Genomic DNA, 15,173 nt, shown 5'->3' on the forward strand with positions numbered 1-15,173 from the left:
ACCTATACTTGCCTGTTACCTGTATTACAAAGCTGTGGTGGTGAAGCAAGGCCTCAGAGGGAAGATAAGCTCTTTGCTACGCTATTAATCCTGGCCCTGTTTTTTCCTGTTGTGAAAGCTCCCATGTTTGAACAATGCTGTTGTCTTCTCTGTGTTTGCTCATTTAGGAACAAACATTTGCCCGAGCGCACTGCTGCTGCCGCAAACAAGCTCTCCTAGGAAGTGTTATTAATAGGATAATTAAGCAGACGGTAATGAGCTGGATTATGCCTAATTATGACAACATTTGTTTTGGCATTGTGTCTTGTGAGCCAGTGAAGTGGTAAAGTCTACCTTGGAGTTCATTATGCTGATGTGCGTGCACCTGAGTGCACAGGACAGGCAGCAGAGACCGAGGTAGTGGGGGGGCACGTGTGCCAGTACAGATATCAAGGCAGCGGACATCGCTGCTGTCTGGCTGCCTCCCTAACTTGCTGGTTGGCAGCGCAACAAGGTTTGACCCCTGAGGTGCTTCCAGGCACAGAGACCAACGTGTTCCAAGTGCTAACCTGCCGCTGTCAGTCTTTTTAACCCTCATGTTGTCCTCGGGTCACATTGACCCATTTTCCTATATCAATGTTCTTTTTAACTACCCAATTATAAGTACCTGAAATAACATGATTAATTCCACACAACGCTTTTTAGCAAGTACATATCTCTACTTTCATTAATTTTGGGGTGTCTCATTCAACTTTTTAGCATTTGAAGAAAAAAATGAAGTGGTTTTGAAATATTATTTAGTAAAAGTTGACATATTCCAGTCTGATGGTCCATCAACATGCATTCCTTTCATTTTAGTCCAAAAAATTCCAATTTTTTTCTTTTCTAACTTAAACATTAGGTATAATTTCCTACAGGTTTGTGTTACATAGTGTTGAAAACATCAAAAAAAGTTTTAATTTTGAATTTTGACCGGAAGACATTACAAGGGTTAAACCTGCTCCTAGTTTGTCATGTTCAGGAAACAGTCTGACCTATTGGAAAGATACAGACGCTCAAATTTATGGCTCCCGATAAGGACCGATGAGTGTTTAATTTAATGCCTGAGCAATCCAGATTCAGAATCAATGTGCTGTAATGTAAAAACCTGACACAAAACAAGATTAACTGGCAATTATTAGCAGTACTTTTTCTATATACTGCTGATGGTTGTGTTGGTGTGATATTGATTAATAATGTTAACACTTAAATTGTTAAATTGGAGTTATTACATCTGTCGAAGTTATCACATTAGTAATTAGAAAAGTTATGCTCCCTTATAAAGTAAGAAAGTGTATTATATTTAAGTAGAAGAATATAGCTTTGAAAAAGCTGTCACTTTTTCTAAATATTATTTTGAATAATTCACGTTGATAATGAACGTTACTAAATCACTTTTATTCTGTGCGTATATTTGGGCATATTTTTAAATACACTGACGTGTGCAGCCAGATCCCATTCTGCACAGCTGTTATGTGACAGTATATTCTCCTTCACACCTACCTAAATACCTGGAGCCTAGTGTAAATCTGTATAAGCAGTTTGTTTGGCAGAGATTAATCTGACAATCTTTTTGAAGCCCCAGATGTGTTAAATGCAGCCTGTTGGTAACAGAAGACCATTAAGAGAATTAAAGGACATGGCGCTACCTATGCTTAAAAAGTGATATATGTTCCAGTTTACTACATTGTTCAGCCACGTTTTGAATAATTTTGAAGCAGAGCACCTGCCGTGGTGTTTGTTTGCTAATTATTAATGTCAGATAATTTAAGCATGCCCTTTATTAGGGTTGTCACATGATATTAAAAATTAAAGTTTTTGTTCTAACCCGGGAAACAATTAAATATAAAAATTATAGCTGTAATTACCTGTTTGATTTCAAAATGCAAAGTATGAATACAACAGACCCTTTGAAGTAGTTTGCATTGTTTGTTCAGATTTGATTGACATTGGCCTCAAAGCAATCAAGTGTCATCATTTGATATAAAATTGGCAATGTGTGCGCCAGTACCTGATTGTTTCACATAAAAGTGTTTTGTGTCTGAATATCATCCATTTCAAACTAGTAAGATGGATCCAATGGCTCAGTTGGATCCAGACAGTTGGACAGAGGTTCTTTTCATTAAATTCTGTGCCCTTTCTTTTCCAAACGTACCTCTTCTCATTGCGGCCAAAAGTTCTACTTTAACCTCATCGGTCCACAGAACTTGTTCTTACAATGCATCAGACTTGTCTATATGTTCATTTGCAAACTTCAAACACAGATTTTTGTGGTGAGGACGTAGAAGAGGTTTTCTTCTGATGACTCTTCCATGAAGACCATATCTGTACATGTATCTCTTTATAGTGGCATGGTGTAGCTCAACTCCAGTGTCTGCCAGGTCTTTCTGTATGGATCTAGATTTTTGTGACATATTATACAAATGTCTAATCTGTCATTTGATGTCTTTTGGAGATTCTTACATCTTTTCTTGGGTTATGCACATTAATACAAATTTTAACCTGGGGTGCCCAAACTTTCAAAACCCGGCTCTAGAGCTGTAACAATTCCAAATTTTGCTGCACAGTTGATTGTTTCAGAAATTGTGATTAACAATACTATGTCTCTTTCAGTCAAATTTAAAAATACGTATTTATTTATTACTTTTTCAAACAAATTATAGGTTGTAGATCAGTTATGTGACCCAGGTTATGTAATAAGACAAACCAACAGCCTATGAAGTAAACCTTGCCTCATTATTATAATAAATCTTTATTACCATTAAAACATTTTTGTCTAATCGTATTCCCCTTTGTCATTTGTGTTGCTATGAACATGTATGGGGTCAACTGCAAACAAATAACAATTTAAATAATAATACAAATATTTAGTCCGACCAAAAATTACTTATATAATTGGCATACCAAACTAAATCAACACTTTCCAGTCATACGCCTTAAGATGTTAGCTAATGTTAGTAATTCATTTTGGTTAAACAAAGGCCCCTTGATTGTGTAAAACAAAATGACAGTTAGACAATTACGTAATAATTCTTACAGGCCTAGCAACTTCCACCTTTACTATTAGTGAGGACAGTTGTTGTTTGCATGACCACAAAAGGTTCTTGTCAGGGAACGTTTCAACATTTGAACATGCAAGCGATGCATTGTTTTTTTTCAGTGAGGACATTCTCACTGAGGTAGACTCGAAACTGTAATCTTCCAGGGTGAGCTGAATCATCCCTAAGCCTTTTTCATATAATGCCCCGCTGAAAACCTAGGATGACATCTTGGTTAATGGGCATTACAACAGATACGCTGCTTAGCTCAAAATCATATGTGATACACTCAAATTTAAGTCTTTGTATGATGGAATTCTGCATTCTGAAATACCACCACTGACAGCAGGATGACAGTGCATCGTCAATCAAATTCATTAGACCTGAGTTTCTTAATTCCTTATAAAAGGGTTTAAGCTTAACAGGGCCTATGTGGCGCTTATGAAATTGTGCCGGTGTGGAGATAAAAAGCGTCTTGATGCATTTGCATTTACAACCCAGACAACACACACACACACACACACACCACTGCAATGCACACATCTTCTATTAAAGCGCTCCATTCGCTCCTGCAGCTTTTGATAAGAAAGCTAAGTCTGGGATTTAGAGCTTTAGCTTATCATCATCTTTGCAAAGCTTTCTCTGCAAAGTGCAGTAAGCATGGGCCAGCAATCTGCATAGAATTTACAGCGAATGAAGGGGGGAGAGGAGGGAGGTGATTGGGAGAGGAGGGAGGTGGATGCAGTATCGGGGGGAGAAAGCGGTGGCAATAAATACATTCGTCTGAAAACCCGACTGTTCAGAAACAGGTGGATTTACATTCTTCAGAAATCAAAGCCGGCTCAGTGGGTAAAAACCTGGTCTACTGCTGGGGTATTTATGAACTAGCGAGCACATTGTGCGCGTGTGTGTGTGTGTGTGTGTGTGTGTGTGTGTGTGTGTGTGTGTGTGTGTGTGTGTGTGTGTGTGTGTGTGTGTGTGTGAAAGAAAAAATGGAAAAGGAAATTCACATTCATACTGCACAGAATTCATAGTTAATTCTTCAACACACATACATACTCATAGTGAGCTCACTTCTGTAACAGGGGACTTTTCATTTACTCAAGGAAAAAAAAAGGAAAAAAGATGAGATTATGGAGAAAGCTCATTTCCTGCTAAACTTGGACTCTGGTTTCCCAAATAAAATTGCTTTTATTCTTCACAACATGTGTTCCCAGAGATTAAGGCCCTGTAATCTTGCAAAGGCTTAATAAGACTCAGTATGCAGAGTGCAGGCTAAAACAGAAAATGTGGAACGAGCCTCGCTTAGCTCTGTTCTACCCAATGACTTTAATCCTGTTTATTAAATTATAAAGAACCTTAAAGGATAAAGATAAAGAATATTGAGTCGAGGATTTAAATGATTCAGGGTTATTTTTTTCCCCTTCCTGTCTTAGTGCAAGTTATTTGATAGCACTGGATCATGTTTAAAGATGGCAGCAGGCAAGCGCTGTGACTGACTTGGTTTTACAAATGGAGCTCACTCCCCTCTAAGTACAAACTTGCATTAAGTGTGGACTCAGCCTTGGCTGGGTTCTGTTTCTTGGGTATTAAAGTGTAAAGTGTTTCCCACGTGCTAGTAATCCTGAGTGTCACTGATCCCTGTGACAATTTATTAAGGGTGACATAAGAAGATAGAGTAAATGCTGAGATGTTTTGCTCTCAATTATGCAGCAAACATCAATGCTTTATTATTAAAACAAGACAACACTGATCCAACACATAGTGTCATTGCTGACTTGTTTACAATATCACCCCAAAATGTATACAAAAAAACTGTCAGAGCCAGATATAAACAGATTATGTTTAAGCTGTGAGAGTTAATGGCCAAGAGGGAGAGTCCATGCAAGTTATGTGGACTTGTGAACTTGTCACTGAGAAGTTCTATTGAGCTATTGGGCTAAGAGGATTGCTGGCCACTAATCCAAATCAAAAGACATACCATGTGAATTATTACATTCTGAGACAGATTATTTTACTCTCAGATTAAGGATTCATGCCAGCCAAATCTTCTCATGTCTTGCATATGAACATTTGGGAAATCAGACAGCCTCTCTTAATGTTGCTGGTGCTGTTGCTGAGGTCATAGCATTTGGAGAAATCACTATGATCCCCATAGTATCTCCTTGATTCAAGTCTTCTACGTTTTGGAAGGCATGTGTCTCACACACACACACACACACACACACACACACACACACACACACACACACACACACACACACACACACACACACAAACACAAACACAAACACACACACACACACACACACACACACACACTCAGACTCCCCAGATCATCCGACAGACACAGACCTGCTCTGATACACCTTTTAAATACCTTCACAATGATGTTTCAGTTTTTAGTTGTTTTTTTAACAAGTCAGTAGTAGTTATTTTGGGGATTAATACCTTACGCTTCACTCTCTGCTATTATCAACCAAGAGAGCAGTCCCACACAGGGCTGGAGTGCACCATCTACGTTGCAGATTGAGATTGAGCCAAGGCTGACTCCAAAGGGGGTCAAATCTTTGTCACAATCAAGTCAAACGAATTGGCCCCCCGAGTCAACTGTGATATAACTAGAATAATTCAGTACAGTCCTTAACTGAGATATCAACAAGAAACTAGCATTGGTGGACATTATCTAATCAAACACTGTGTATACTGGAAAAACATTGGCTAGTTTAACTTATAAGGCATTCAGGCATTCTATACATTATATCAATTTTACTAAGTATTGCATTCTTGCTAAAGCTGTGATTACAATTTCGGAAAGATATGATATTGTGAATATAATAAAATTTAACATTAAATAGTTTCCTGCACAATGTTACAAGAAAATCTAATAATTAATGTTAACTCACTGTCACTCTGTCCTGGTGACTTTCATGTTTTAACTTTAGTTGAATGAATCCATCCATGGTCATCTGGGTGGTTGGGAACATTCTGTAATTTTCCAGATTCACAACCATTTAGGCCCCCACTGGATAATCTGAATAATGATTTGGGTAAAGATTTTCTGCCTCTGAAAACGTTGGAGAAATGAGATTTTCACCCAAAAACATCATAGTTCTATGAATGATGTAGGATGCAAAAGAGTGAAAGAGAGTGACTGCAAGCCGAAGATGGTATTTTTGGTACTCTGTAGAGAAGGAAGTAACCCCCCCGGATGATTTTTTTTGTCTCTCACTGTGTAGACAAGATGAGTCGACAGAAGATTAAAAAAACAGATGAAGTGTAGGCAGAGACAAAGTATTCTCGGTCCAGTGTCTGAACTCAGAATATGTCACATAGAGCTAGCTAACTCAATCATAGCCTGTTTTTTTTTTTTCAGTTAACCCCTAGTCAGTAGCGTCCTGCAATGTGGATGAGAGTTCCTACAGTCAGCCTGTCTGCGGCCGTGAGCGATTAGCAACTGAGAGGATTTTCTGTACCTGCAAAGGCAAAATGTGAGTCCTCTGTGTGTGTACAGTCCATAATCTAGCCTTTTTTTTACAGGAGGTCAGGTCAACTAGTCATTATTTGGTGTCTTCTGCTCATTTACTGTCAATTATGTACCACTGCAGAGGCATATTCACATGTGTTTTTGAATTTGCAGACTCACATACTGTATGCATTCACACACACACACACACACACACACACACACACACACACACACACACACACACACACACACACACACTCACACACACACACACACACACACACACACACACACACACACACACACACTCACACACACAGTTGTGAAGAGGTGGAAGTTGAGTGACAGTTCAATTCTTTTCCTTTATGCGAAAAAGTTTTGCACTCACAGTGAGCCATCATGCTTAATATAACAAGATCAGCTAGGGGAAAAAAGATTTTAGAATATGCCGAAAGGGAATTAGTGGAAAAGTGTGATTTCTGACCCAAGACTAGGTTAATGCAGCTTGATGAATGGAAGTCAAATCAAACGTGATCTTTTTATACATCTACACGATGAGATTTAAGGAGAGGATGGGTTTTCATGGCTTTAGATTAAGTGGTTTTGGAATGTCCATCGTCACCTTGAGATCTAAGTCATGCACACGCCAGAATAACCTCAACCAAACCCAAGAGACGAACAAAATAACCCAGGAGGGAAAGTAATCCCCCTTTGTTGTTACTGTCAGCTTAAAGTTTTATTTACCATACACCCAAGTGTTACTTTTTATTTACTTTTTATTTTTAGGGTGGCTTTACATCCAACTGCTTTGATTTGGTTCAAATAAACTCATTTGGCTATTTGGTATAATTTACTAAGGCTGGCTCCTGTCATAGTAGATGATGATTTTAGCTTTAGCACTTAAACAGTGTATAGATGTTTGCAAGATCATCCCGTAACTATGGAAACAACATTCAGAAAATAGAGAAGGTTTGGGAAATTAACATTTTAGATTTTAGGTACTTAATGTATTCATTTTGGTAAAGTCTATGATTCTATGTGTGGACTTTTTTTGGTTTTCAAATTAGAATCAGCTGACAACTGAGAGTTAACATTAAAGGGCCATTGTTTTGTGGAATGCTAAGGTATATTAACATTAAAGGACTGTTGTTCTCAGAAAGGGCCAAGGTAATGGACATGGTAAATGTTTGACTAAATCAACCGTACCATGAGGTCGGCAATTGTTATTCTTTTGTTTACCAGATTACATATATGCCAAGGCACTCAAGAGATTTGATTCGTCACGCCATCAACTCTGGAATTTTTAAGACAAATAGGAGAATTTCTACGGCAAAAGAGTTAAAACAGCAGAATGTTTTGCCCTACTCGGTATATTAGGTTAGTCACGTGTTTATATTATGGTACAAAACACCTATTTTTCATCCTGTCCTCATGATACATTAGGTCCAGTTGCAGTCCACTATTAGCGTCTTATTCTCCCCGTAACTTCTTTTCCCCATGTGACAACATAAAAGATAAATAAATTTCATAAGCTACTGTCAGTCATTGGAAATTGATTTCCCCATGTGGGTCACTGTCCAACTGCTCAATGAATAAGTTAGTCCTCATGATTGCATATTAACAGCTCTTGTAACTCAGTAAGCCAGTGTAAAGACAACATGGACTAGAACTTAAAGGGGATAACTTACAATGTTTTCTCTCTTCTGTTCAGACCAAATTAATCAAACTACAGATATATGCGGATTCTTCTTTTTGCCATCAAGATCAAGCAAATTATTTGTTGCATATTGCAAGGAGAACAAAAAGTTATCAAGCAAATCTCACAACAAATAGTGGAATTTACCAACTGGCCGAAGAGTAGATTTGTAATAAAATGGTAGACTACCACCTGTTGAGTGGCATCAAACGGGCTAAAAGATATTCTATTCAAATCTAGTCCAACTCCTTCCCTATTTTAACTTTTCTGGCAGCTGCTGTTAGGAAAATAAATGTGGGTTATAAAGATATAAAGATCTTATCATCACATTGCTCTTTCCATTAAAACATTCCCACCACACCCCTGCTGCCCCCAAAAAAGCGTGTATAGACACATGCTCTGCTCCTGTTTAGTCTGTACAACAAAATCACAAACTACAATTAACAGCTCTCTGGCACACTGTAAACCAAACCTGAACTTTTCAGAATTCACTACATTGCACAGCTGCATCTCATAAGCTCAGTTTAGCCTTTGATGAACATAAACAATGACCAATTCAAATATCTGCAGAAAAGTGCTATCTGAGTTTTCCAAACATCATTTGCATCTGCTACTTTAAGACTGGCAGTTACAACGGGTCCAACAGTCACTCACACACACACACACACACACACACACACACACACACACACACACAGAGACTGGTGCTGTTTTCTCTATCTGTTTCTATAAAGGGACTCAAACATTCAAACACGCTTATCTTAATCTATGCGTGCTTGCATTGTCTAATTCAAGCCTATTGTTTTGTAGACCCTATGATATTGGATTTTCAGTTATGACGTCATGCTTGTTTGATCACTGACAGCCAAAGGCAAACAAAGTGCTTTCAATGCAAAATGAAAAGGTGCTGTTAGCCTTCTCTTTGCATAGATAGCAGATGACAGATGGTTGTTGGTAGATCTTCACATAAACGGCTACTAAATACAGCAGGATATAGCTGACACTGTTACAGGAACAGACGGGGAGTATCGCAAATAAACATTTCACAGCTACATGCTTACACACACACCACGCACACTCTGACATGAGGAAACAACGGGAACCCAAGGCTTTGAAAGCACACTGACAAGTGCAGTGTCTCTCACCATGCACACAGACTTATACAATACACCCATTAACCATCATTCATGTCAGCCATTTATGTTAGTGGTTTCATTTTTCCCCTTTGGTTTCCATGACTCCCACAGAAGCCTGAAGTAATCAGTGGTCATATTGGTCATGGTGATGGGAGTCACAGTACAAAAAAAAAACTCACACAGGAAAGCTGATGTAGACCCCGGCATAAGTTAAGGGTGCCAGTAGCTCAGTCTGTAGGGAGGTGGTATGGGAACCGGAGGGTCACTGGTTCAAGTCTCAGTACAGACAAAAGTAGTGTGTGGAGATGCTTGGGCACTGTCAGGTGCTTTTGTGCAAGGCACCGAATCCCCCCACCCCTAACCGCTCAGGGCACTGCTCCAGCATCAGCAGCCCCCTCACTTTGACGTCTCTCCATTAGCGCATGAATAGCTCTAATATCCCCAGTGGGGATCAATAAAAAAGTATAAATTATGTGTATATGACATAAACAACTTTACTATGCAAGATGTTGATATTTTTTAAATGGTTGAGAGATTGTCTGCACATGTTAAAGTATCATTTCAAAAGACGTTTTGCCTTAGATCACACAAGAGATGTCCTTAAATTCCCTCCGAATGGCTGTTTTATGGAAGTTGGAACGGCCTGGCTTTTATCATTGAAGTAAAATTATTTTTGCTTTTCCTAACAGATCTTTATGTATCATGTGGCGTGAGGTATAACTAACCCTAACCCACTCTGTCATCATGAAAAGACTAAATAAGACTAACCAAGTTTGAAAAAAAGTTCATTTTAATCAATAATACGTTTCCCAATATATGTTTCCCTGTGTATCATTGTTACATGAAGCTTGTCTGTTCATGGGGATCTAGAATTAATGGATCTGCAGGGAAAGGACCCAAAACAATTGATAATGAGATTTAAATGCTTATAAACCAGCAACTTTTTGTAGAGGAAAGGTTTTATTGACAGAACAGATATTTTATGTTCTTGTTTCTTCTCTCGGAGATTAGTTTATCTTTTAATGGTTGATCTATTGATTTATATACTAAGAAAAATATTTTATGTATATCTGTATTATTTATTCTATTGACATTGTTAATTTATGTTTTAGAATTGTTGTTTTTAGTTTTTTTTGCAAATTTGTGTGACTTTTTATAACTACACACTAAGTGTCAGACCAGACTTTACACATCTATCATGTCATCTGCTGTGTGAAGTAAAGTCTGATCTAATGGAAACTCTCCAGTGATGGCTCTGACCAGCACTTTGTGGAGTGGCCCCTGCCTCGGTCTCTGGTGTCACTTAGTTTAATCATGGTGCCTGTCTGTGCCGCTTAATTACCAGGACCAGCGTGGTGTCCACAAGGTGCCTGAGGTGAAACCTGCATGGAGCAGTGGCCGACAGCCAGGCACAGGGATTTGGCCGTGACGCTTTCTCTGTTTCATTCCAAAGTCTTTGTTTATGTAAAAACAGTAGTGAGCCCTTTACCCCCAGATAACTCCCTGCGGGGAGGATAAAGATACACACACACAGCCTGGGAACGGGCTCAGGGCCAGGGCCAGCTCAGTCCAGGGATAAAGAGATTGAGGCACAGAGACAAGAGGCTTGACTACAAACCATCTAACCTTTGCCACAAGGTCTGTACTTGTTTGTTCTGTTTGAATACTATGGAGTAAAAGTAAAGCACTTCATATTCACAATATCATTCAGAGTGGATGAAAGCGAGCTGAAAAAAAGTTGTTTAAACTGTTGACATGAGAGGATCTGTTTTTTTTACTCAATTCAGGTATAGGGCTGTTTTCGCCTGGTACTAAAATCGGATCTGATCTCAACAAACGAGAGTTTCTTTTGAGTTTTATTGTCACTCTCGCAAACGGGTAGCAGTCAACCTTCGATCAAGTCTCAGACTGAGTGCGCATACAGGTAGTTTATATGCATTTTCTCAGAACACCCCTTGTAAGGGTTAGGGTTAGAGACTATTGCTTGTTTCTTAATCAGACAACCTGCAGCTGCTATTTTTGCTATGATTCACAGAGACACAAGCGCCGTCCTTGGAGTTTATTCTTGCCAACAATAAAACAGGAGAAATCCGTTCATAGAAGGATTCTAATATTGCTTTTCCGTTATGTTAAACATTTTATTTTGCCGCTACAATTCCACCCTGTTGAGCATATTGATGCTCAAAAAATCAGTGAAGACACATCAAAACATTGTGACTGTTTACTTTGAGAAAAGCCTTTAATAGAAACACATTTCAAACCCTTTTTAGTAAAACACATCAAAACATTGTGAATGACGATTAGGCACTCATCATGGATTATACAACGTCAAGATCTTAAATTGACAAAAATTAAATTAAGCTTTTAATAAAATACTTCAAAAACCTAATTCAACACTCAGAGTAAGCTTCAATGAAAACATAATTCAACATTTGTGGACTAAGTTCACTGAAAACATTTGCTGAAAAGCACTTTGTTCACTAATTTGGGGCATTCAAATGAAAGGGAGAAAATAAAATCAAAATCGTCTTTATTGTGATAAAGTGAGATCCAACCTGGAAGTAGGACTTTTAAGGCCCAAAACCTATTATTTTATAATCATTATCAGAGTATTATCAGATAGAAAGTCTCTTGTATTCCCCCATCACACCACCCACTCAACAAACTAGCATAGCTGGGTCTATAATACAGTACAGAAACAAATTGTGGGCCTAAGTATTATCAGAACAGGAACTTATATTACATTTAATTATATACATTAGTGACTATAGTTATTATGTCGATCAGGCAATAGAACACACCACGCAGAACACACATTTCCTCCTCATTTGCAAAAATGAAATCCCAAACCACTTTGTGTTTTAGCAAAACTTCTCTGTGATGTAGTGTTGTTTGTCGGGTAGTTATATAGGCTGTAGGTAAAGTCTGTAGGTAATGTCTCCCATGGACTCGAGACAAACCACAATAGTTACAAACACATGGCACGGTCATTTTCACAGTCATTCAAGTAGAACTTCCATTGTGTACTCCTTCACAAGCAATGTTATACATTGTGAAAAACCCAAACATTTCCCTAGCAGGTCTGATTGCTTCTCTGCACACACATAGGGGAGGAGTTTTCAACTTTGTCCTTACCGTTAGGCCTTAACTATGTATGCTCCTGTCTGTTGAGTTGTCTGGGAAAGTCCCTAAGAGATTAAACAGGAATGAGCAGAACATTTGATTCAATTTGGACTGATTATATTGCCTTATTTTTCATTACAATGGTTTCACACACCGTTTTGTTGAACTTTACATGCCTGTTCTGTGTGTGTGTGTGTGTGTGTGTGTGTGTGTGTGTGTGTGTGTGTGTATGTGCACCTGCCGCAACAGAAACTTTTAAAGAAACTTTTAGCTCCACGCCCTGTGTCTGTAAAAAGCCACTCACACATACACACCAGTACATCTGCATCTTTGTTGAATTACCTTTTCCTGCCTGATTATTTCTATCCCTGCTTCATTAGCCACTAAAATGGTGGCTAAAACACACATCAACAGCTAATGGACAATAAATAATGTTTACATTTTCCTGTTATGTAATCGTTCACTTACAGTGGAACTGTATATTTTTCTTTGATAATATTGCTTGTGGCTTCCTTTTGTTTTCCTCTATCGACCACTCAACTTTTGGTTTTTAGTGTTGGTCTCGTGTTTTTTTTGTTCTATTGTTTTTCCCTTAGCCTGACAATGAAAATATCCTGTGTTCTCTGACTACTTTGTACTTCTGGCTCCTGAGACAAAATAAGAAGTAGCAATACTGGCCATTGTTTAAGATTCAGAAATAAACTATCCACATTTTTATAACTTAGGAAATACGGACAACCCTACCAAAAACTAGAAGAGATGCGAGCACTGTACACAAATGCCAGTTGAAAACCTAGGTACTAGCTTCGCTTTCTATCAATGTCATTTATGTACATTTTGAATGGTCTGAGTTTTATCTTCACTTTATACCATAGCTAATTTTAATGATCTATTTTCCCTTGTTTTAATGTGTTGCATTTATTCTATTGTAAAGCATTTTTAGCCACATCTCGTATGAAAAGTGCTCTATAACCAAAGAATATTATTATTATTATTATTGCTTTTTTCACTTACTGTAGTTGCTGCTAAGGTTTACAGTGATAATAAACATATGTTTGTGTGGTGTTGGTGTTTTCAGGTGTATTAATGTCTGTGGGTTGACCCCCCAGTGGTTCTTGTTGTCATAGTCTGGTTTTGGTTCTTGGGACATGGTTATATTATTATCCTGTACGTCTCTATCTTGACTAATTTCTGTCTTGTGCTGCTGCAACACCCAAATTTCCCCTTTAGGAATCAGTAAAGGACTATCTTATCTTTCATTAGTATTTACTCAATCCTTTAAGTCTTACATTAAATATTGTTCTAAATGTGTTTACCTGAAAGTGTTTTTGATTGCGCTGTTTGTTCATGTTCAACCTGGGATTGTAGTTTGTTTTTTCTGCCACTGGGGGTCTTCTTTAGACTACACTGTCTGACTCAAAAATGTTGATTGTTCAGTTTTTGTCTTTTTGTAATTACTGGTACCCATGGCGATTCTCTAGTGGTCACTGACCTGCCCTGTAGTAACCCGTTGGTTATACAGAACTGTTTTAATTCCTCCCCTTATCTTTTCCTAGAATCTTACCTAATTATTGACTTTAAGAATCACAGGGAATTTGATCTTAATTCCTAACCTGGTCTTTTCCCAGACTTAATCTAAATATCACAGCAGAATTTTGTCTTACCCAAAGGACCCCTTTGAATCAAGCTCTTCTGGTTGTATCCCTCTCAGGAACGATGCAGTAGGATTGACAACGTCCTAAGCCCTCAGTGTCCTACTTCTCCACCCTGTTTTGTGGGGGAGGCTTCAGGAATAGCAGAGGTGGAAACTGTGCCCATGCACTGTACACTGACACCCACGTTGACTGTCCTGTTGATGTATGTTCCCATGCCACTATGTTTCTGTTTAGTTGTGGTGAACAGGAGCATCTCAACTGTAGTTAATGAATAAAAGTGCAGTGATGGCAAAGGTAACATTAAAACTGTTCAAGATGGGCCTCACATTAGACAGTTTTGATTCTTCTACTTTTACTAATGTTGCTCAGTAAGGTCAGTGAACAATTGTTGTTAAAGAGAACATTGTGTGGGTGCTTTTTGAAATAGTTTATGTTATTTCTGGCACAATTCCTGACAAGCACAATGTATATATGCCCTATATCGCTCACACATGCACTAAAAGCCAATACTGCTTAAGGCCTTTCTTCAGCAGAGGAAATTCATTCAGCACCTTGGACAGTGCCACTGTGCAGAAAGGGTGCACTAGATTATCCTGACCAAGTCAATTTAAAGAAACAATTAAAACTGAATAGCAGAAAATTACTTATCTGTATGTTCAAACTTTTTCACATGTTGCATGTCAGACCAAGCCTGAATCATTGGTATGAAAGCAGATATTCTGCCTTTGACAGCAGATGCAAAATGTGTGCTCTGCAATGATTGATTTGGGTAGTGCCGAAGGTGCTACTTGTTAGTCTGCAGGGAATGGACCAACTATGATTTTCTGACCTATGAGATCGATTATTAATGAGAGAGAACAAATTGTCAACTAGTCAGAGATCATTTTAGCCCCTCCGGTAAAGTGTCAACACCAGTGATACAGATCTGCTAGTATTAAGATGTTTGAGTTATGTTACTCAATATACACTCACCGGCCACTTTATTAGGTACCCCATGCTAGTAACGGGTTGGACCCCTTTTTGCCTTCAGAACTGCCT

The 15,173-nt window shown here is 38.4% G+C and overlaps 1 long non-coding RNA gene across 1 annotated transcript in view; it reads right to left on the bottom strand.

Moving 5' to 3' along the window:
- Positions 1 to 1,689: 1,689 nt before the first annotated feature.
- The window catches only part of LOC117950526, a 13,841-nt gene continuing 357 nt past the window's right edge, over positions 1,690 to 15,173 (bottom strand). Inside the window, exons 2-3 of the long non-coding RNA XR_004657930.1 lie at positions 13,217 to 13,220; positions 1,690 to 1,700 (exon numbers count right to left, since the gene is read on the bottom strand). This is a non-coding gene — a long non-coding RNA (uncharacterized LOC117950526). The remainder of the gene's footprint in view (positions 1,701 to 13,216; positions 13,221 to 15,173) is intronic.

This window comes from Etheostoma cragini, chromosome 1, assembly GCF_013103735.1.
Source record: "Etheostoma cragini isolate CJK2018 chromosome 1, CSU_Ecrag_1.0, whole genome shotgun sequence".
Classification (NCBI taxonomy): Eukaryota; Metazoa; Chordata; class Actinopteri; order Perciformes; family Percidae; genus Etheostoma; species Etheostoma cragini.